Source organism: Aegilops tauschii, chromosome 1 (assembly GCF_002575655.3).
Source record: "Aegilops tauschii subsp. strangulata cultivar AL8/78 chromosome 1, Aet v6.0, whole genome shotgun sequence".
NCBI classification, from domain to species: domain Eukaryota; kingdom Viridiplantae; phylum Streptophyta; class Magnoliopsida; order Poales; family Poaceae; genus Aegilops; species Aegilops tauschii.
The window spans coordinates 494,772,392-494,795,296 of NC_053035.3; positions in this window are offsets into that span (position 1 = coordinate 494,772,392).

Here is a 22,905-nt window from a genome sequence, read left to right on the forward strand (position 1 = left end):
TTGCTTCGACTACACCTCCTCCCTGTTCATCTACCTTGCCTCTCTTCACCTCCTTCTCTTCCTCAGCCTCCTCGAGCCCCCGTTTCTGCCCCAACTCCACGACTTGCTGATGATCGCTGGCCTCCCCACTCCTAGGTCTCTCCTTCTTCCTAAACTTCTTGCCATTCTGATTTTTACCAGTGATCTTACTGTCGCTACTAGCCCCTACTATCCCCTGTACTGTATGCTCATCCAACTCCATCCTTGGTGTTTCAGACCCCTGGCCACCCGCTCCCTCCATGTTCATAGCCGCAGCTTTACCCCCTTCTCCATCTCCTTTCGGCAAGTTGTCAGTCAGCACCAACTGAAGGTTCCTCGGTGTACCCTGTCTCTTCTGCTCGCTTGCAATCTTAGGTGGGCTCGTGACCTCTTCCCCTTTCTCTAAACCTCCCGCTGCCTCATTACCCGAACGATCATCCTCCTTACGCCACGACAGACTGTCGCTGCCGCTTCCGGACCTCCCATATGATCGACCATGCCCCCAGCTCCTGTTACCACTTAGCTCCCTGTTGTTTCTCCTCCACGGCCCCTCCTCTGACGACCCCTCCTTACCCCCATCTCTGCTTTCAACCACCGCCCAAACTGCGATCTTTCTCCTTTCTTCAGAACAATAGCGCACTTCTTCTCGCCATGCCCGATCATGCCACAGGTGTAGCAAAAATCTGGAAGATACTCATACTCAAATCTACACCAGCCATCCTCCTCTTCCATCCTGCCCACCTCCTTCACATTCTTCTTCTGGTTCTTCTCCCCCCTTCTTCCTCAAGAGTAAAACCCCTCATAATTGGCTTGTCAATTCTCATCCTAATCTTGACTCTCAAAAACCTTCCTATTGCCGTTCCATCTGCACCTGTATCCACCTCCACGAACGTCCCAACCAGATTTCCAATTTCTTCAGCCGCCTCTATAGTCATCATGCCCAGTGGGAGGTTGAACACCCGAATCTAGATAGGTATATTGTTGAATTCATAGTCCTCCATCCTCTTGCTCGGTTCAAAATCCTCCACGACCACGAGCTCCTTGTCGAACATCCACGGCCCGTTCTCCAACGCCTTCCTCTTCCCGGACTCCTGAAGAAACGTGAAGACAAACTTGTTGTCGCCCGCTTCCTTGCAATCTATTCCTTTGATCGGGCGCCACACCTTCCCCAAGGATAGACGGATCGCATCGGGGTGTGCAGGTTTCTCCGAGAAGATCTTCCCCACCGCCTTCGCCTCCACGAACTTCCCCTTCTCCTTCGCCGTGATCCTAATCCTAACCCCTTTTTTTTCCTCCTCCGACAGCTTCAAGCCCTTCATCATCCCTGCCACATCTTCCATCTTCCTCCCCCTCCTCCCCGGACCTCCACCTAGGGTTTATGGTGTGCTTGCGGCCGTGCACCCTTGGGCGCACACAACAGATCTGGAAGGACGAGCAGGGCAGGGCCCCGAGATCTGAAACTGCTGGCTAGAACGAGAGACGATGACGGCGCGACGAACCCTAACGCGAACGCCTCCGCAATCGCCGGACCGAGACTCCAACCGTCACCCTACGGGACGGACCGATTAATATTCTGCATCGGGGTTGTCTGTTGATGGGGAACGAAGAGATGCTGTGAGAAGAGAGATGATGTCAAGGAAAGATATATTAGTCGAACCAGTACGTGGGGAGGTCACTTGGCGGTGGCATTTCTTCGTTATTTTGTCAAATTCTCATGCCTCTGCGGAGACCCGGTCAAAATCAACGTTGATTCCATAGCCCAATTGATTCTCAGCCAATTTACCCCTAGGGAGCTTAGTGATATAGGTGATTTAAATCATGTATGAGTTGTCTTGTACTTTATATCTGACCCGCGTTGTACTTTATACATACCCCTATGACGATCAGATCAATACACCAGAATATTGGAGTTCTAATATTTTACACAGTATGTACATTATCCCACTGGTCTCTCACATGCATGAAGCACTTTATATGTCACTCACCTCTGGTGTGCTCTCGATGATCAGTAGGAATAGAATGTTCCACTTGTATAAGCGGGCACGATGACTAAAACTCTCGGTGGATGGAGTCCTCCGGGTCATTCACGGCATGATTTCTCGCTCTTGTCTGAATCTCTATCATATACGTAGAAAAGGACCGACGGTTAGGGAAAGAAGGAGAAAAACCCATGGGGCTGGTCGTGCATGTACGAAGCAGTATCGAATTAGCTGGCGCAGGAATTGCTTGCATGCGCCGGAAAAAATATTATAATTTGTGTATTATACATCTCCTCCTGTGGAGATAAAAGTAGTCGCTCCTGTTTCAAAGCTTGATTCAATTCCGGCGTGCTGCTCGCTTTTTCTACAAACATTTTGTTAGGACCCGGAGATGGTGCATATTCACATCTGCAATGTTTGTATAGTAACCTTTTTCCACCCTCAAGTTCGCCATGGATTTACCTTTTCCACACAAACTAATAGTACTAAGTATGTACATGATGTACGTCCATCGTTGTTGGTTGATTTGCATTTACATATGCTTGTGTAAGAGTATCTACAGCTGGGCATCACTAGTTTGGTCCCTCGAATGCCCACGGACACGCCCGGTCAATTTTAACTCCTTATATTTTGGGAAATAACTACACCTCTTAAATTATCCTCCGCATCTTTTCAGGCATTTCAGTGAGTACCTTATGTGCAACCTCCCAGAGCACGCACGCGGCTAGCTCTAACCTCCCAGAGCACGCACGCAGCCAGCGGCTAGCTAGCACGCACGCGGCTAGCTCTAACCTCCTAGAGCACGCACGCAGCCAGCGGCTAGCTAGCACGCCCGCGAGCGGCTGTCTGAAGCATGCACGCACGCAGCCGTGGCTGCATGCGGCTGCAGCTGCACGGCTACGTGGGCATGCGAGCACGTCGGCCAGCATGCACAGCTGTGGCGGCCAGCGCGAGCATAGCGGGGGGGCACCACTACATACCGCTTAACACAATCGCTAAGGGCGTTAGAGGTATATTTCTCTTATAGCAAGATGGAAGGAGGTCTCGCCTAAAGGATTTCCCTGTCCCTGATGCAACATATTGAATATTCAAATAGTTGATGCCCTCAATCCTTTTAAAATATTCAACGTATATTTAGGAATGTACAGAATGTATTTAAAAAATGGCCGGCCGCATATAAGATCTCACGAGCGATTCCTAGATGACGCATGTACGTATTTCTCAAAAAGAAAAATTGAAGCCCACAATATTTGACACGACGGCTGTGGGCGCTTGCTCCCCTTGCCGGGCCATGGAATTGCCAACTCTAACAGCGATTTTTATTCCAGTTTTACTTGGTTTTTCGAGTTTGTCCGGTTTTTAACTGTTTTAATTTTTTTATTTTCGTTTTATTCTGGTTACTTACCTTTTACTTTACTTTACTATTTTCTTTCTTTTTCCTATTTCTTTTGATTTTTTCTGGTTTTCATTCTTTTGCATTTTTCCTTTTTTATATTCCTATATAATAAACATTTTCTCAACATATGGTCATCATTTTTTAATATACAATGAACATTTTTAATATGAAATAAATATTTTCGTAATACATGCTAAACTTCTTTAAATATATGGTGAGCATTTTAAAATTGTACGCTAAAATATACGATGCCTTATTTTTATACATGATGATTTTTTTAATATATGATGAATATTTTATAAATACGCACTTACTTTTTTAATATATACTAAACATGTTAAAATATATTTCTATTATATTTAACAGCGTTTCTGCAATGGTGTCTAGTGTAATAATGGTTGCTGGTCCTACAATGGCCTGACCTCCCATGTATGTTGGCGTTGCCAACTCTGTCGGAGGCAACACATGCGTCTTTGCCAGTTCAACCTTGTGCTTGTAAGGCTGCCCATAATGGTAGTATCATAGCTAGGATCATGCCTGCCAACTAGGCAATTTTGATGAGGTGGCATAAAATTAAAAAAAAGATTTGAGTATCATATCATGACACCGTATCATAATAAATATTGTACTTGTATATGTTTTATATGGGAATAAATAAGGTCATCTAAGATACTAATTTATAATACTCCCTCCATCCATATACATAGGGTCGAATGCGGCTTTTGAGACTGTCTTTGACTATTGATAAGATTAATATTATATAAGATGTATAATGGGAAAATTATATCATTGAAAGCTTCTTTCACGTATGAATTTGACGATATACTTTATGTAACTTACATGTCATATATTATTGCTCTAATATGTGGTCAAAACATAAACTTGAAAAACTCATTAGGCCCTATATATATGGATACAAGGAGTACTATGCATTACGGAGGTAGTATCATACAATAATACCATATGACATGACATTAACTTATGATACTATCCACTACGGGCAGCTTAATCCACTTGTCGCTAGTCTTTATAGATCGATTAGTCAGTGCTACTTTTGAGCTTGTCTAACTAATGTCAAAATAAGTGATCCATTCACGAAAGGGCGTAAAAGGGATGTGAAGGTTGTTTTGCGAAAAAGGTTGGTGTTGATGTCAAGCTGTTTTATAAACTAGTTATGCTCCCGGGTGTATTATATGAGTATCATCACAAAGATAAAAATTCTAGTCTCGTCACCGCACAGTCGAACGAACTTTGCCAACTAGGCCAGCAGACAAGGCCTTTACCGGTGATCTTTTGACTCGGACCATGGCACTACACACGCATGTATAGCTAGCCATAAAAAACTTTTAAGGTTTGCGCACGATCAAGTAGTACATATACATTATTATTCCCACTGGTCTCTCACATGTCGTGCACTCCTTTGCACATCACTCACACGCTATGCACATTACACTCTCGACCGGTAGGATCTGCATTATGTACAACAAGTGCAACGATCAAAAGTTGGGCATGCATGGCCGACTACTATATACATTAGCCCCACAGGTTACAAGCATGCGCCTAACACTCTCGACCAGTAGAATCTGCCTCATGTGCTCTTTTTTGTTAGCAAGTGCGTCATGTGCCCATGTAGAAGTGCAATGATCAAAAGTCTCCGGTCGATCGGGTCCGAGTCATTCATGACACGAGCTCCCCACCATCACCATGTAAGTGCATATGTGAAGAAAAAGGACCAAAAGGTAGGGAAGGAGGGAGAAAAGTGCATTTTTTTTGCGGGAAAAAAAAGTGCATTTGCAGGCACATGTACGGACCGACGGGTCATGCACGTACGAGGCAGGTCCAATTAAGGCTTTATTCACAGACACTGCCTTTCAAACGGGTCTGATTCAATCCTGACGTGCAAATGCACATGGATGCCAAGATGGGTCATGAGTCGCTGCGTGCAAGCTGCTGATTTTCTCCATGGAGAGTGGAGATGGTGGGCAGTCACACACACATGCTGGCTTGCATAAAATTTTCTACATAGAAAACCGGCGGCTATCTATACAAAACAACACGGAAAAGTTTTGTGGGCGCAGAGGTATCTAGCAACCGTCCTTGTCGTTGATAACTCGTTGCTTTATCGATTGGTTAGTGCTTTGAAATTCTTTTTCAAGAGTAACTGATCACAAGAGTGCCTCTAAAGAACCCAGAAAATGAGATAATGGAATCTTTTTTTGTTTTACGAAAGGTGAATTTTCCTTTGGCTCTGCTTCGCTTTTGTCATTTCAGCCTTTATATATGTTAGTGTGGATAGTGGCTTGCACGAGTGCATCCAAATTGAAGGTTAATAGATCACAGGCTCACAGGGCACAGTTGGATCTTCGCCAAGTAGCCGACGGCGCCTTTATGGATCAAAGGCAGCTGACGATACAAGCATCCACCGATCTTTTGACTAGGACTAAAACATTGTGCACATTTTTTCTGAAAAATATTATACACACAAGCATGCAGTTGCATTCAACTTCAGATAACAATTTTTTTAATACACCAACTAAAAAAAAACGCAATACACACCAACATGCACCAGCACGACCGAGTAGTGTACACGTTAATCCCACCTGGTCTCTCACATGCATGCACTGCTTTGTACGTACCTGCTCAGTAGGGTCTTCCTCATGTACAAGTGCGTACCATGACCATAAGTCTCTGGTCCATCGAGTCCGAGTCGTTGACGGCCTGATATCCCTCTCACTCTACACTACATTTGTGAAGAAAAAGGACCAAAAGCTTCTGGAAAGAAGGAAGGAGAAAAATACGTGCAGACATTTCAAACACTCGCACATACGGGGCGGGTCAAGCACGATATGAAGCAGCGTCGAATTAGCTTGCTTGCATACGCCAAAACAAAAACTATAATTAATGTACGGTATATCTATTTCCTCGTCTGGAGATAACATAAAAGTAGTCGCACCTATTTCAACGCTTGATTCAATTCCGGCGTGCTGCTCGCTTTTCTACAAACAGTTTGTTAGGACCCGGAGATAGTTAGTGTGCATTTTTTTTCTTTTATACAGGGAAGAGATAGTGTGCATTCACACATGCTTGTGCGACCTTTTTCCACGCTGAAGTTCGGCATGGATTTATCTTTTCCACAAAAGCCAATAGCACTAATAAGTATACGTACATGATGTACGTCCATTGGTGTTTGAAGCATCATACAGACCATGCATGACACCAGGATGCATCTGCATTCAACTTCACAAAGTCAGAGAAAACACAATACACACCAGCATGCATCTGCACGACCAGGTAGTACATATTTCCTCCGTTTCTAAATATAAGTTTTTTTAAGATTTTAATATGACTACATACGGATATATATAGACATATCTAAAAGTGTAGATTCATTCATTCTGCTCCGTATATACTTCATATTAAAATATCAAAAAGACTTATATTTAGATACGAAGAGAGTACAGTTATCTCTCGCATGCATGCACGGATGCACCGCTTTCTTTGTACGTACGTCACTCACCTTTGCTATGCTCTCGGTGATCCGTAGTCTAGGATAGGATGTTCCTCTTGTATAGGACCAAAAGTCTCCGGTCGATCGAGTCCTCCGGGTCATTCACGGCATGTTGCATCGCTCTAGTCTCCACCATATAGTAGTACGTCTATATGAAGAAAAAGAAGGACTGATAGTTAAGGAAAGAAGGAGAAAATATGCATGCAGACACATAAACATTCGTACGTACTGGGCTGGTCATAAACATTCGACCCAGCTTGCTTGCATGCGCCGAAACAGAAATTATAGTTAATGTACTATTTTTTGGTGTGTGTGTGTGTGTGTGGGGGGGGGGGGGGTGGGGGGGGGGGGGGCTAAAGCAGCTCTATTAAATCTCAACGGATAAAGCGATACAAACAATGTCAGGTCTTTCCGTTAGCCAAAGATGGCGTCCCGGGGCTAAGGAAGTTGCAGCTTTAGCAAGAAAATGAGCTTCCTTATTACAGCCACAATTTTCATAAATTAAGTCTGAAAAAAAAAGTTAATGTACTCTACATTCCCTCGTGTGGAGATAAAAGTAGTCGCTCCTGTTTCAAAGATTGATTCAATTCCAGCGTGCTGCTGGCTTATTCTACACACATTTTGTTGGGCATTCACACCTGCTTGTGTGGTAACCCTTTTCCACCCTCAAGTTCGGCATAGATTTACCTTTCCCACACAAGCTAATAGTACTAAGTACGTACATGATGTACGTCCACAGGTGTTAGTTGACGTGCATTCGCACATGCTTGTGTAACCTTTTTCCATCCTCAAGTCAAGTTCGGCATTGATTTACCTTTTCCACAAAAGCTACTAGTACAAAGTACGTGCTTGATGTACGTCCACTGGTGTTACCATTGAAACTGCTGGCTCTGCACGTCATTATAGTACACATGCATGCCCAACAAACTCACGAGCACACGCAGAGGGAGGTAAACCTATCGGGCAAGACTTATCATGCGGACCTACCGGTGTCGCTTCCGTGTGTGACCTAGGAGGAAACACTAGACGGCCCGTTGCCACCGAAGGTGTGGTTGAGTAAAGCCCGTGCGGCGGCGGCGGGGCCGGTTTTCTCTCTTCTTCTCGGTTTGGATGGAACGGTGCAGGATGTTAGATCCGACGGAGGCTCGCATGGCGGCGTGGTGTGCACGCAGGCGTCTCGAGCTCGGGGTGGCTCAAGAGGGAGGCATGGTGCCGCAGAGGTCTCATGTGGAGGTAGTGGCTCGGTCTGGGACGTTCTTCCGCCTGGATCTGGGACTCGGCAGGGGCGGTGGCTTTATCTTGCCATATAAGAGGCTAGAGGATTGGAGGTGGTTGTGGCTCCGAGGACATGATGGAACGTGGTAGCATGGATAGCGTGTGTCGGCGGCGCCGCGTCTCTGGCACGTTTGGGATGGATCTCAGTTGGCCTGTCAGATGGGTGGTGGGATTTTCTACCGACGTGCGGTTCTGGTGGCGGAGGTTGGTGGTGCTCCTCCCTTCAGCAGGGCTCAGCACGTCGTACGTGTTCTGGTGCGCGCGACTGAGCCTCTTGCATCCCTATGTGTGACATGTTGCTGGTCTTCCCACCCAGCTCTGCGCTTGGTGGCGAGGGCCGGCTAGTGGAGGCTACTCTTGGTAAGCTTGCAGGTTTGAAGCAGTTCGGGTGGTTGCATAGATCCGGGTGAAAACTCAGCAACAACCTTTGTCGATGCCAGCAGAAATTGTGCCCATGGATTTCGTCTTCCACCCTAGAGGTGCCACCGTCAAGCTATCACATCTAACCATCTCATGAATTGTGTCTGGGTATGAAAACCTTAGCTCGGGCTCTGCCGGATCAGATGGCGGTGGTGTCCTTTTTTTTCATGGAGTCCTTGACATCATTTTCTCCTTCAATACGTCGTTTGTGGAGTCCATGATGGCAACTATGAAGGGGTGGTTGAGGGGAAGCTTGGGCTCATGGGGCTACTGGCGGAGGAGTAGCTTGGGGCACGTGCTTGTTCAATGGTGGTAGAGGAAGTGATATGCATCTATCGTGCCATGCTATTTTTTGGTCACCCTGCTTTACTGGTTGACTCTTCTCAGAGGTTCGTGTCAGTGACAAAATCTTTGGGAACGAGGTCCTTTGATGGCGTTCCCGGTTCTAGTTGCTTTGCATAGTGCTCTGGCTCATACATTTGGTGATGGCTGATACGTCTTCAACGTATCTATAAATTTTAATTGTTTCATGCTGTTATATTATCAATCTTGGATGTTTTATATTCATTTACTAGCAACTTTATATCATTTTTTGGGACTAACCTATTGACATAGTGCCCAGTGCCAGTTGCTGTTTTTTACTTTATAGAAAAATCAATACCAAACGAAGTCCAAATACCTCAAAACTTTTTGGAGATTTTTTTCTGCCCAGAAGACACCTAGGGAGCCAAAGGAGCACACAGGAAGAGGCTCGTGTGGCCCACTAGGCACCAGGGTGCACCAGGGGGCCCAGGCGCGCCCTGGTGGGTAGTGGAGCCCACTGGAAGCTTCCTGACCTACCTCCACCTCTATAAATACTCAAAAATCCGCAAAACTCTAGGGGAGTCGACGAAACACTTTTCGAGCCGCAGCAAGTTCCAGACCACGAGATCCAATCTAAAGGCATTTTCCAGCACTCTGTCGGAGGGGGCAACGATCACAGAGGGGTTCTTCATCATCCTTGCCGCCCCTGCGATGATGTGTGAGTAGTTTACCACAGACCTACGGGTCCGTAGTTAGTAGCTAGATGGCTTTTTCTCTCTTTTTGATTTTCAATACAATGTTCTCCTCGATGTTCTTGGAGACTATTTGATGTTCTAAAATATCTTACTGCACTTTTTCTTTCTTTATTTTATTTTGTGTTTTAGTTAGATCTATTTATCAAATCTCATACAATTTAATCTATCTCAATACCGTTGAGGGATTAACAACCTCTCTTACGCGTTGGGTTGCAAGTATTTGTTGTTTGTGTGCAGGTACTGTTTACATAGTGTTGCTTGGTTCTCCTACTAGATTGATAACCTTGGTTTCATATCTGAGGGAAATACTTACTTTTGTTGTGCTGCATCATCCTCTCCTCTTCGGGGAATTACCAACACAGATACAAGCAATAAATGGCCATTGGTAGCGAGGCCAAGAGGAGGTGCATCAATTATCTCGGCGGAACATCCCCCATGGGTTGCGTCAGCGGTTTTCTCTGTCACCACAAGGCCTTAGCGGTGGGATGCCCTTTGACTAGGGCTGCGACTCTCCTAGCTCTTCATGGTGAAGTGTGATCGCTGAGCAAGCAGGTGGCCTCTACCTCTTCGCGATCCTGACTTTGGGTGTCCTTTCAAGTTGCCTGGCCGCATTCGTCCCTCTATCCACAGTTTGTTCATGTGTCACTTTGTGAAGGGTGCTAAGTTTGTGGTTTCCAATTCTCTTCATTGTTCACATGTACTTTCTTGTGGGTTTGTCATGTGCTACGTCTTGTAGTCACTGCATTGTATATTGTTCTTACTTTTAAAATGAAAAGTAATCCGGGCCGGCTTTTGCAGGCCACAACAGCTTTAATTAGAAAACAACCTATCCGTGTACGCATTTACACTCCTAGTCGAGCGATTTCACCACGGCAATACCGTGGTGAACATTGTGGCTGTTAGATTTATTGCTCATCTCCTACCAACGAGTTATGGGTGAAGGTGGCTTAATCGGTGGGCTCACGATAGATTTGCACGGTTGTTGTTTCTCGCATATGTAGCTCAGTCACACAGTTTTTTTTTTTTTTTTTTTTACCGATTTGGCCACCCATGATTCATGACCAGTCCTTCCCAAAAGCCTAGCTCACTTTTTCACTGTCACCATCCCTTCTTCTCCTTGTCTACAAGGCTATCTCTCCTTCCACTCCCTATAGTCAGGCCCGAAGATTTGTCGTCGTCTTCGTCTTGAAGCCTACACCTAATAAGTATTACTATGCTAGATATGACTTTGATTTCATCGAGTAATGGAGCCAGGGAGAGCCTCCCTGTTATTTAAAAAAGAAGGTATTATACTTGATCGTGAAGACACAAACCGATCGAGTAGATAAAAGAAGAGCTCGCATTGACTTGATCACCTAAACTACTTCGCCTTGATCTACTATGAAGATCTGTGATGCTACTAGATGCGATCCATCTATAGTTCTGTACATGCATCTCGATCTGCACATGTACTTCCACGTCAACACGAGTCAGTACATAGCATTACTGGCTTGGATGCGCAGCTCCGCATGATCTACCGGTTATGCATGAGTGACTACGGTAATAATATTTGTACAAAAGCACATACACTTACCGCTATGAACACACATAAATACACCCTGACTTTATGAACATATTCGAAATAATGAGCCGGCAGGCATAGTTTTCTAAGAAAACAATGCTAAAATTTATACGCCTATTATTCCATGATGATTTTTGGCCAAGCTCTCGATCACTACATAGATAATTAACTCTAGTAGTTTTTTTGCGGGGTAATTAATTCTAGAGTAGTAGTTTTTTTGCGGGGTAATTAACTCTAGTAGTTAATTGACATTCTAAAACAATCCAGCACATTGTGTAGCTTTGTTCTTGTTGACTGGTCTTGCATGCATGCACGTAGGCATGTAGCCATGTAGGGGGATTCGTGGAAGCAACCTCGACAATTTTTTTAAGGAAGCAACCTCTACGTGAGGCATGAGCATGGAACCCGACCGAGCGATGGACCAAATGCAGAGACGAGTCTCGGTCCAACAATTCGATCCACACCAAACCCGGGTCCAGAAATGACTTGCAATTTGTACTGCTTTTCTTCGCAAAGTTTACCGTGTGGGCTCCTGGCGTGCACCACGGCACTTTGCATGCATATATAGTGGAGTATGTAGTGGCCGGGCAGCTAGGTGCTTGGCTCGCGTCGGTCAAGGTCGCCGGAGAAAGAATAAGATGGCCACGCTATCCATCAATCGAGACCGATCTTTCGGCCGGCACCACACCAGAGGCAGGCTCAACTTTTTGACTACACTGCACTGAACTGCCGTACGTCCAGTGCATTCTCCGCGTACGCGCCGCGTATCACGCACCACGGTGCGCGTAGATAGATTCCTCCTCCCAAAGGAATGAACCGCATGCATGCAGCTTCATAGGAGCTCGAGTGATGTGCTTACAAAGTATGCAAAAGTTCATTCGTACCTTCGATTCCTTTTGAAAAAGGAATCAAGTAGTGAGTGTAACCATCACAGTTGGGGTACATACGGTTGTGATCCTGTGTTCATGCAGTCGATGCGTCCTGCCGGCAAAGATACGTGTCCACCAAGCAAAGAAGCCGTGGTACAAGGTGGGGAAATATTATAATGCTAGGAGATAGTCTGCCATAATCGAATATATAATCCTGGCATAATGCCGAGCAATCACGGAGGCAAAGCTCACATACGCCGGGGCAATTGTACGATTGACGAGAGCTTACATTATCTAAAGATAAATAAATATATGACAACAATTCTATCAAAAGAAATAAATGTGCATTATCATAGTTTTCTTTTTCAAACGTGTTACGCGTTTGAGCACGAGCATGGGCCCATACATGCACCATTTTAATCTGTCGCCGTCCTAGTATTACTATTATTTTACGTCAAATTAATACAGGTATATACTCCCTCTGTTTCTAAATATAAGATGTTTCAGAGATTTTAATGCGGACTATATACGAATGTATATAGACATATTTTAGAGTGTAGATTCACTCATTTTGCTTCCTATTTAGTTGGTATTGAAATCTCTAAAGTGTTTATATTTAGAGCAACTCTAGCAGACCCCGCATCCGGCGCAAACCCGCATAATTCCGGCGATTATACGGGCTCGGCCCTTTTTCCTGGCCAGACCAGAGCCCGCATCGGTGACCGGCCCGTAAATTTTTTTGCCGCAGCCCGCAAACGCAACCCCCGAGCCACTATAACTGCGGGTTTGCGGGGCAGATGCGGGTTGAAACCCTATCCTCCCGCTGCCGCGTTTCCCTCCAATTCCCCACCGCGCCGCTCGATTTCTCGCCGCCGGTGAGCCTTGAACCACCATGGCCGACTCGGGGGATGAGGCGAAGCGCCGCCGCCGCGCCAGATCTGACGCCGCGCACAAGCGGGGGGGCGCGTCGGTGGCTCAACCAGGGTGCCCGGCCGCCGCCGGCATTCGACCGGCGCGAGCTCGACGAGTTCGAGCTTGAGCGCGCCCGTCGCCGCCGCGCCTCCTCCGGCAACTGGTCCGCGGGGAGCTCATCCGGCCACTGGTCCGCGGGGAGCTCATCCGCGGGCACTAGTAGAAAAAGGGCCTATTGTCCCGGTTGGTAAGGGCCTTTTGTCCCGGTTTTTGAACCGGGACTAAAGGGTCGTTACTAATGCCCTAACCCTTTAGTCCCGGTTCTTACACGAACCGGGACAGATGGGCCTCCACGTGGCCGGTGCGGCGAGCCCAGGCAGGAGGGCCTTTGGTCCCGGTTGGTGGCACTAAACGGGACCAATAGGCATCCACGCGTCAGCATTTCAGGGGCTGGGGTTTTTTTTATTTTTTTGAAAGCGGGGGGGGGGGGGGGGGGGTGGGGGTTTTGGGGGGTTAATTTAGGTGTTTCATATATTGTGTTAGCTAGCTAATTAATAGAGAGAAGTGTCCTCTCTTATCTCCATGCTTGGTCAATGCTACATACTATATACGTATGGAGAGGACTAGACACGCTAGCTAGTAAGCAAATGAAGGAAACAGAAGATCGTCATGAACATATGCATACAGAGAGAAGTGATATCGACCACCTCTCCTTCTCCGAGAGATTGGTCGAACAACAAGTTCTCGTATATCTATCCGACACTACCGGCTACATATATACAATAATTATCTCTTACAATATAATCTCCTAGTTAAATTGTACATAGTATTCTCCGTTTTCAGCGATCACGTGGTCAAGGAAAAATGCTGCCAATTCCTCTTGAATTGCTCGCATACGATCTGGTGCTAGGAGTTCATCCCGCATCCGAAAGATCTAATTTGAAGAAGGGGGTCAATACATATATATATATATATATATATATATATATATATATATATATATATATATATATATATATATATATGAATAAATGAAACTCAACACAAATGATGGTAATAAAATAAAATTGTGAATATTATTGCTTACGCACTTCATATTGTTCGTCAGAGTATCCCCGCTCACAGGTCGTGTAGCGGATGGACTCGCAAACGTAGTATCCACAATAATTATTCCCGGGTTCCTGCCACAACCACTTTACAAGAAATAGAGGTCAATCAAACTGATAAGCAAGCATGCTAAATGGTATTGATAAAACTAGCGCTTGAATCACTAGGAGATGCGCGGAACATGCTACTATAGTACTTACTTTCGGGTGTTTAAATTGCAGCTTCTTCGGCAGTCCCGGAGCTTTTTTGGTGAATTTTCTCCAAACCCTGCCAGACAAAGAAAACAATTACTTGATATCAGGAAATGAACAAAGTTGCTGATATGGTGGGTAATGATCGATTTAACTTACTTCTCGAGCATTTGAGTCATGTCTGCATAGTCCTGGAGATCTTTTCGTCTCGAGTCTAAGACGGTTACTACTCCCTGCTCAAGCTTAATCTCTAGGAGAATATAGTGGAAGCTGCGCACGCATGCATAAGTCATCAATTACATTACTCTAACCTGGACTAATAAGGGAAACCGAATATGCACAAGACAGTAACACTCAGTTGAAGTTGTAAGGAAAGAGTATTATATCTTTGTTTTCATTTATTACCAACGATCGTAGCAAGTTGTCGTCGGTATTTTCGGCATGATATTTAACCTCAGTTGCATCTATGAGATTTGTGTTAATGAACCCAATATCACCGATTTGTCTTTTCTTCAATTCAGCGATCTTCAATCTGCATAATATAGTGAGGATAATTATAAATACATGCAATGAAAGAGCTGACCTATATAGAGAGACTTAATGACAGAAGTAGTACTACTTACAGACAGTAGCAAGTGATCGTTGATTTATCGAGGGCCTTTTGATTGAAAAACTGGAAGAACTCCTCAAATGGAACATTCAACAGTTCAATTCCAACGAGGTCATGCTCCGGTTTAACTCTCAGCGTCAAAGTATTCGTCCCCCAGACTCTCTGCAGGTTTTCATGTACCAATCATGTAATCTTCGCATCATCGTTGTTAGAGATCTTTCATCTTTGATGAGAGGCTTACCGTAATGGTATTTGTGTTCGTCCACCTCCAAGATATCATAATGTACATCGTCGGGCAGGTAATCTCCAAGATTGCTAAAACCGGGCACCATCCTCGGATCATTAGCGACGATGTCGCTAGACACCTTGAGCGGGGGGCACGATTGGTTCGCTTGTTCGCCGAGCTGGGCAATTTTTTTCCCAGCTCGTCGTTCTTTTAACCTTTGATCACTGACAGTACTTCCCGACAGCTCCGCTTCGGCAAATGTCTTTGCAAGAATGCGCTCATAGTTGCCTCTCGGCGGAGACTTTGGTGGTTTTGTCAGGGCAGCCAGAGTGCGCTTCGCTTTCACCGGATCTACCTTCTCCTCCGGAGGTGGATGTTTATTTGGTTTCACCCCTTCAAAGAAGTTCGTCACTTCGGCTCGCACAATCTTCGTGGTTTCCTCCTCGGTCCTCTCGTATGGTAACTTCTCTGCAGTCTTCAGAGAAGGACCGAATCTGTATTGCCTCCCGCCTCTGGCTGTACTGCTAGACGCCAGCAGAGCAGACGGAGCGGCTGCGGCTGTCTTCTTTCCTTGCTTACGAGGCGGAGGAGAAGGACTACGACGCACCGGAGCAGCCGGAGCGGCAGCGGGTCTCTTCCGCCCTTGATGACGAGGCAGAGAAGGAGGAGGCTGGCTGCTCTGGCGTGCTGGCGCAGGCGGAGAAGGAGGCGGAGTGCCGCCACGCGCCGGAGAAGGAGGCTGAGTGCTCTGATCACTCGCCGGAGGAGGAGGCGGAGGAGGAGGCGGAGTGCCGCCACGCGCCGGAGAAGGAGGCTGAGTGCCCTGATCACTCGCCGGAGGAGGAGGCGGAGTGCCCTTACTCGCCGGAGGCGTCCAGTTCGGAAGGTTGATGAGCTCCTTCCGCCATAGGCATGGAGTCTTCAGAGCAGAACCCAGCCGAGTCTCCCCTTCACCGGTAGGGTAGTCAAGCCGGAGGTCCTCAAATCCCTCCGTTATTTCATCCACCATCACCCTAGCATATCCTTCTGGAATCGGCCGGCAGTGGTAGGTTGCGCCGGGTTCAGGAGGTAAAACAGAGCCAACAGCCGCCTTGACTTTGAAGTTCTGCCATTGCGTCATAAGGTGGCAATGTTGAGACTCCGTGATAGCATCTACGGGGTAGCTAGCACGAGCCGTCAAGACATGCTCCCGCTGAAGCAGCTCGGTGGAAGCCACGCTGCTTCTCCGCTGAGATGGCGGGGTAGCTTCGGGGGTAGTTTCGGCATGTCGATTGCCGTCTCGTTCCTCTAGCGCTTGAACCCTTTCGTGCAGCTTCTGAATTTGGGTCTGCTCCACTTTTTTCCTCCTCTCCTGGCTTTTGTAACCGACTGCGTCCGGAGAACCAGCCTTCCACGGAATGGAGCCTGGCGTGCCTCATGTCCATCCAGGGTGCTCAGGATTCCCGAGGGCCATTGTGAGCTCGTCGTTCTCTCTGTCTGCAACGAATGTCCCTTCCTGCGCTGCATCGATACACTGCTGAAGCCTCTTGACTGGTATTCTCAAAAGCTCGTCCGTCCAAACGCACCTCCCTGATACAGGGTCCAATTTTCCGCCAGCCCCGAAGAACCAAGTCCGGCAACGGTCTGGCCAGTTCATTGTCTGTGGTTCGATCCCTTTATCAAGCAGATCATTCTCAGCCTTGGCCCACTTAGGCCGGGCTTTGAGGTAGCCACCTGACCCCGTGCGATGGTGAAGCTTCTTCTTCGCAACATTCTTCTTGTTTGTCGCTGACATCTTCTAACTCTTTTCCGATGTCTTGTGGGCCACAAATGCGGGCCAGTGATCTCTGATCTTCTCATACCGGCCGATGAATTCTGGTGTCTCTTCTTTCTCGACAAACGTTTTCAGCTCATTCTTCCACCTCCTGAATAGGTCTGCCATCTTCTTAAGAGCATGAGACTTGATTAATTGCTCTTTAACTGGCTTCTCCGGATCCTCCTCTGGCGGTAGGGTGAAATTTGCCTTCAGCTCAGTCCAAAGATCATCTTTCTGCATATCATTGACATAAGACACCTCAGGGTCTTCCTTCTTAGGCTTATACCATTGGTGGATGCTGATCGGGATCTTGTCCCTAACTAGAACCCCACACTGAGCAGCAAATGCATCATTTGTCCGGATGGGTTCAATCGGTTGGCCGTCGCGCGCGATTGCTGTGATCTATAAAAACCTTTCATCCGAGCGCAACTTTCTCTTCGGGCCTCGTCTCTTTACCGAAGTTGTGCTCGATCTGGAAGGCTAGAAAAAAGAAGAAAGACGAGAGTTAATTAATGTGTGTACATACCAAAACAATGAATGCATCAATTAGCTAGTCAGCACAGGCTTAACTAATATATTTACCTGGCCGGACTCTGTTCGGTCACCGGAGCCGTCACCACGGGCTCCTTCTTGCACCAGCATTGGGTCACCGGAGCCATCATAATCATGTCTTTCCTCCTCCACTCTTCGATCACCGTAGCCTGCTTCTTCACCCTGTTCTTCCAGACCATCATTGTCGTTAAGATACGACAAGATATCACCTCCGGCTAAGATTATGTCCCCAACACCTCTTCTGCTTGCTCGTCTCGTCCGTGCTCCATTGTTTCTGCAAATATTACAACATGGCAATTGTTACACAAACATGACAGCAGGTGGATATATTAGTGCAAACGCACACCTAGCTTATTCCGGGTTTGGGGTGTCCTCGGCAACGCTTCAAGGGTAGGGGCGCGGCGGGAGGGGGTAGGAGACCGACATCATTTTTTTCTAGGGTTTGGGTGTCCTCGAGAGTTTTGGTCGAACGAGAGGGCCGGGGGGGGGGGGGGGGGTTGCTCCCGTGGTATAAGTTATCACGGTCGAGAGGGGGTATAAATATCGACCGTCCATCATGTCGAAGTTATCTGGGAGGGAGTTATATATGTCGACAACGACGACATACATACATGGGAAAATAATGTTATCGGGGAGGGGGTATATCGACAACGACATACCCGATAAAAAATAAGAAGACGAAGAAGAAATAAAAAGAGGAGAAGAAGAAAGGAATAGAGGAGAAGATCGAAGAAAAAAAAGAGGAGAAGTATAAAACTTTTCCATGGATCATCATTTCTCATATATATCCATCTATAGCCACATACATATATGAATGGAAAAAAATGCTATGAACAAAAATACATATATACTTGGTAAATATTCTATGAACATCGTTTCTCATATATATCAATGCATACATCCATGGATCATCATTGCTCATATATCCATAGTCATATATAAAAACTTTCTGTATATGAACAAAAAACTTTCTATGAACAAAAAAACATTTTTGACATATTTAGCACATTCTAAATTTTCCTAACTCTTTTACAACCACAAAAATTACTCCAACTTCATGACAGTACCCACACTCCATTTCACCAAAAACCTTCTGATCCATAGTTCAAAATTTTCAAATTTCATTCAAATGAAATTTGAACCAGATTCAAATTCCTTGCTGAAAACCTATTCAAATTCCTTTCTTAAAATCTAACTTTTGCATATATGTATTTTTAAAACATCATTACAGTTGAAAAAATACATACATACATATATGAACATACATAAAAAAATACATATATCTGAAAAAATACATCGGGGCAGGAGCGGCGCGCGGCGACGACGTCGGGCGAGGGCGCGGCGACGGCGAGGGCGCGGGAGACGGCGACGACGGGCGCGGGCGACGGCGACGGGCGAGGGCGCGGCGACGGCGAGGGCGCGGGGCAGGGGCGGCGCGCATCGGGGCAGGGACGGCGCGCGGCGACGACGTCGAGCGAGGGCGCGGCGACGGTGAGGGCGCGGGCGACGGCGACGGCGGGGGCGGCGGGCGGCGTCGGCGCAGCCTGGCAGCGTCGATGTCGTCGAGGGGTCGTCAGGGGCAACTGCGAGATGAAGATGAAAATTTTCACAAGTGTTGGTTATATACCCAGAGCTTTGGTCCCGGTTCGTGGCACCAACCGGGACCAATGCCCCCCGTTTAGTCCCGGTTGGTGCCACCAACCGGGGCCAAAGGTCTCCTGAAAAGAGACCTTTGGCCCCGGTTGGTGGCACCAACCGGGACTAAACGGGGGGCATTGGTTCCGGTTGGTGCCATGAACCGGGACCAAAGGTGTGCATTGGTCCCGGTTCGTGGCACCAACCGGGACCAATGTCCTGCGCCTGCCAAAGCCGCGGTGCGGTGGGATGTTTAGTCCCACCTCGCTAGCCGAGGAGCGGCAGGACCTGTTTATAAGCCCTGCCCCGCCATCTCCATTGAACTCCTCTGAACTGCAGGCCTCTGGGCCTAATCTTGCACTGCTATGCCTGTGGGCCTGCTGGGCCTTCTGCGGGCCTGAATCCTGGCCCATTGATGGGTTTCTAGTCGTATTCAGGCCGTGGTGGCCCAGTAGGTGGCATTTTTTTATTTTTTCCCAGTTTTTTTGTTTTCTTTTTTGCTTTATTTATTTTATTTTGTTTCTACTTACAACAAAATACTTATTTATTTTATTTTATTTTGTTTCTAATTACTTATTTATTTTACTTTATGATAATTCTTTTTGCTATTAAAGTTTCTATCAAAAAAAGTTCTTTATGAAAATACTTTTTGCTTTTAATGATTTTGAACAGAAAATACTTCGATAATTCTAGTTGCATCAATTTTATATGATTTTAGTTTCAATAATACTAGAGGTTTCTTATATTGTTTTGAACAGAAAATACTTTGTTAATTTTAGTTTCATAAATTTTATTAAAGTTTATTTTATTTTGTTTCTACTTATATATTTTAATAAAGTTTATATTATTTTGTTTCTAATTACTTATTTATTTTATTTGTTATTTTTCGTGCACCATTTTTCATGCATTTACTAATTATTTTGAGCTATAATACCCTAAAATTGAAAAGCATTTCAAATGAACTCTGAAAAGGTTGAAAGTTGGCATGGTATCATCATTTCATCCACATAGTATGTGGAAGAAAGTTGAGAGGGTTACGGCAAAAACTAGATGCACTTCGTGTACAAAACGGACAATGGTATCATACTCGTCTGTTACAAAGTTGGCATGGTATCATCATAATAGTTGCGGGAGAAAGTCTTCACTTTTTCTTCGCTTGTGTCATTTGCTTATTGCGCCGTAACCATGGACAATCTTCATCGTTTATCAGGATGCGTGGGTCAGCCTTGACTTTGAAGGGAGGAATTTCATGAAACTTTTCATAATCTTCAGACATGTCTGTCTTGCCCTCCACTCCCACAATGTCCCTTTTTCCTGAAAGAACTATGTGGCGCTTTGGCTCATCGTATCATGTATTCGCTTCCTTATCTTTTATTTTTCTCGGTCTGGTAGACATGTCCTTCACATAGATAACCTGTGCCACATCATTGGCTAGGACGAACGGTTCGTCAATGTACCCAAGATTGTTCAGATCCACTGTTGTCATTCCGTACTGTGGGTCTACCTGTACCCCGCCTCCTGACTGATTGACCCATTTGCACTTAAACAAAGGGACCTTAAAATCATGTCCGTAGTCAAGTTCCCATATGTCCATTATGTAACCATAATATGTGTCCTTTCCCCTCTCGGTTCCTGCATCAAAGCGGACACCGCTGTTTTGGTTGGTGCTCTTTTGATCTTGGGCGATCGTGTAAAATGTATTCCCATTTATCTCGTATCCTTTGTAAGTCAATACAGTCGAAGATGGTCCCCTGGACAATGAGTACAACTCATCACAAACAGTGGTGTCACCTCTGAGACGTGTTTCCAACCAACTGTCGAAAGTCTTGATGTGTTCACATGTAATCCAGTCGTCACACTACTCCGGGTGTTTGGAGCGCAGACTGTTCTTGTGTTCATCGACATACGGGGTCACCAAGGTAGAGTTCTGTAGAACTGTGTAGTTCTGTAGAGCCGAGCTTTGTGTTGCCATCTTCGCAATTGGGGTACAATCCTTTTTTGTGATCCTCTAACATGCGATCGAACTTCAGCTTCTCCTTTTGACTTTGGCATTGCGTCCTTGCATCGACAATGACCCGGCGGACATCATCATCATCGGGCACTGGTTCCTCTTGATCTTCAGCAGCTTCCTCCGTTGCAGCATCATTGGGCACATCGTCTGGTTCCTCTTGATCTTCAGCAACTTCCCCCGTTGCAGCATCACCGTATTCAGGGGGCACATAGTTGTCATCGTCCTCTTCTTCTTCGCCGTCTTCTATCATAACCCCTATTTCTCCATGCCTAGTCCAAATATTATAGTGTGGCATGAAACCCTTGTAAAGCAGGTGGGGGTGAAGGATTTTTCGGTCAGAGTAAGACTTCGTATTCCCACATGTAGGGCATGGACAACACATAAAACCATTCTGCTTGTTTGCCTCAGCCACTTCGAGAAAATCATGCACGCCCTTAATGTACTCGGAGGTGTGTCTGTCACCGTACATCCATTGCCGGTTCATCTGCGTGCATTATATATAATTAAGTGTGTCAAAAACCATTACAGAACATCATGAATAGATAATTAAGTGACCAAATTAATAGAAGTTCATCATCACATTAAAACCAAAGCACATACATAGTTCTCATCTAACAACATATATATAGCTCTCCAGAGCATCTAATTAATTAAACCATACATTGAAACTATGTAAAACATTTCAATGCGAAAACAAATGCGATCATAATCGCAACCAAGGTAACAATTGATCCAACGGCATAATGAAACCAAGCCTCGGTATGAATGACATATTTTCTAATCTTTCTAATATTCAAGCGCATTGCATCCATCTTGATCTTGTGATCATCGACGACATCCGCAACATGCAACTCCAATATCATCTTCTCCTCCTCATTTTTTTTATTTTTTCCTTCAAGTAATTGTTTTCTTCTTCAACTAAATTTAACCTCTCGACAATAGGGTCAGTTGGAATTTCCGGTTCAACCACCTCCTAGATAAATAAAATCTATGTCACGTTGGTCGGCATAATTGTCATAAACAATAAATGAACCAAATAGTTATAAAAAGATAATATATACCACATCCGAATCATAGACAGGACGAGCGCCGACGGGGGCGGATACCAAAACCATCGCACTATGTAATAAGAAGGAATAATAAAAGTAACAAAATTAGACAAGTATCTATCTGAAGTAAGAATTTTTTTCTTTCAGAAAGAAGATAAGAACAAGAGGCTCACCACGGTGGTGCGGGCGACGAGATTGGCGCGGGCGATCGACGGCGGTGAAGACGGGGACGGGACGTGACGGACCGCTAAACCTAGACAAATCTCGGGGAAAATGAAGCTCGGAGGTCGAGTTTCGAGAGGAGAAAGATTAACTAGTGTGGCTCAGACATTTCATCGAACACCTCATGTGCATAGGAGGTGAGCTAGAGCACCCAAATGCCCTCCCCTCGACGGCCAGAAAAAATAGAGCACTGTGGAGTGCTCTGCTGCGGCGATGGGGTATATATAGGCAGCTCATTTGTCCCGGTTCATGGCTAGAACCGATACTAAATCCGGGCCTTCTGTCCCGGTTCATGCCAAGAACCGGGACCAATGGTTGTGGGCCAGGAGCGAGGCCCATTAGTCCCAGTTCATGCCTCAAACCGGGACAAATGGTTCCATACGAACCGGGACCAATGCCCACGAGGCCCCGGCCGGCCCCCTGGGCTCACGAACCGGGACGAATGCCCCCATGGGTCCCGGTTCGTGACTGAACCGGGACTAATGGGCTTGCCATGCCCGAACGAAAGCCC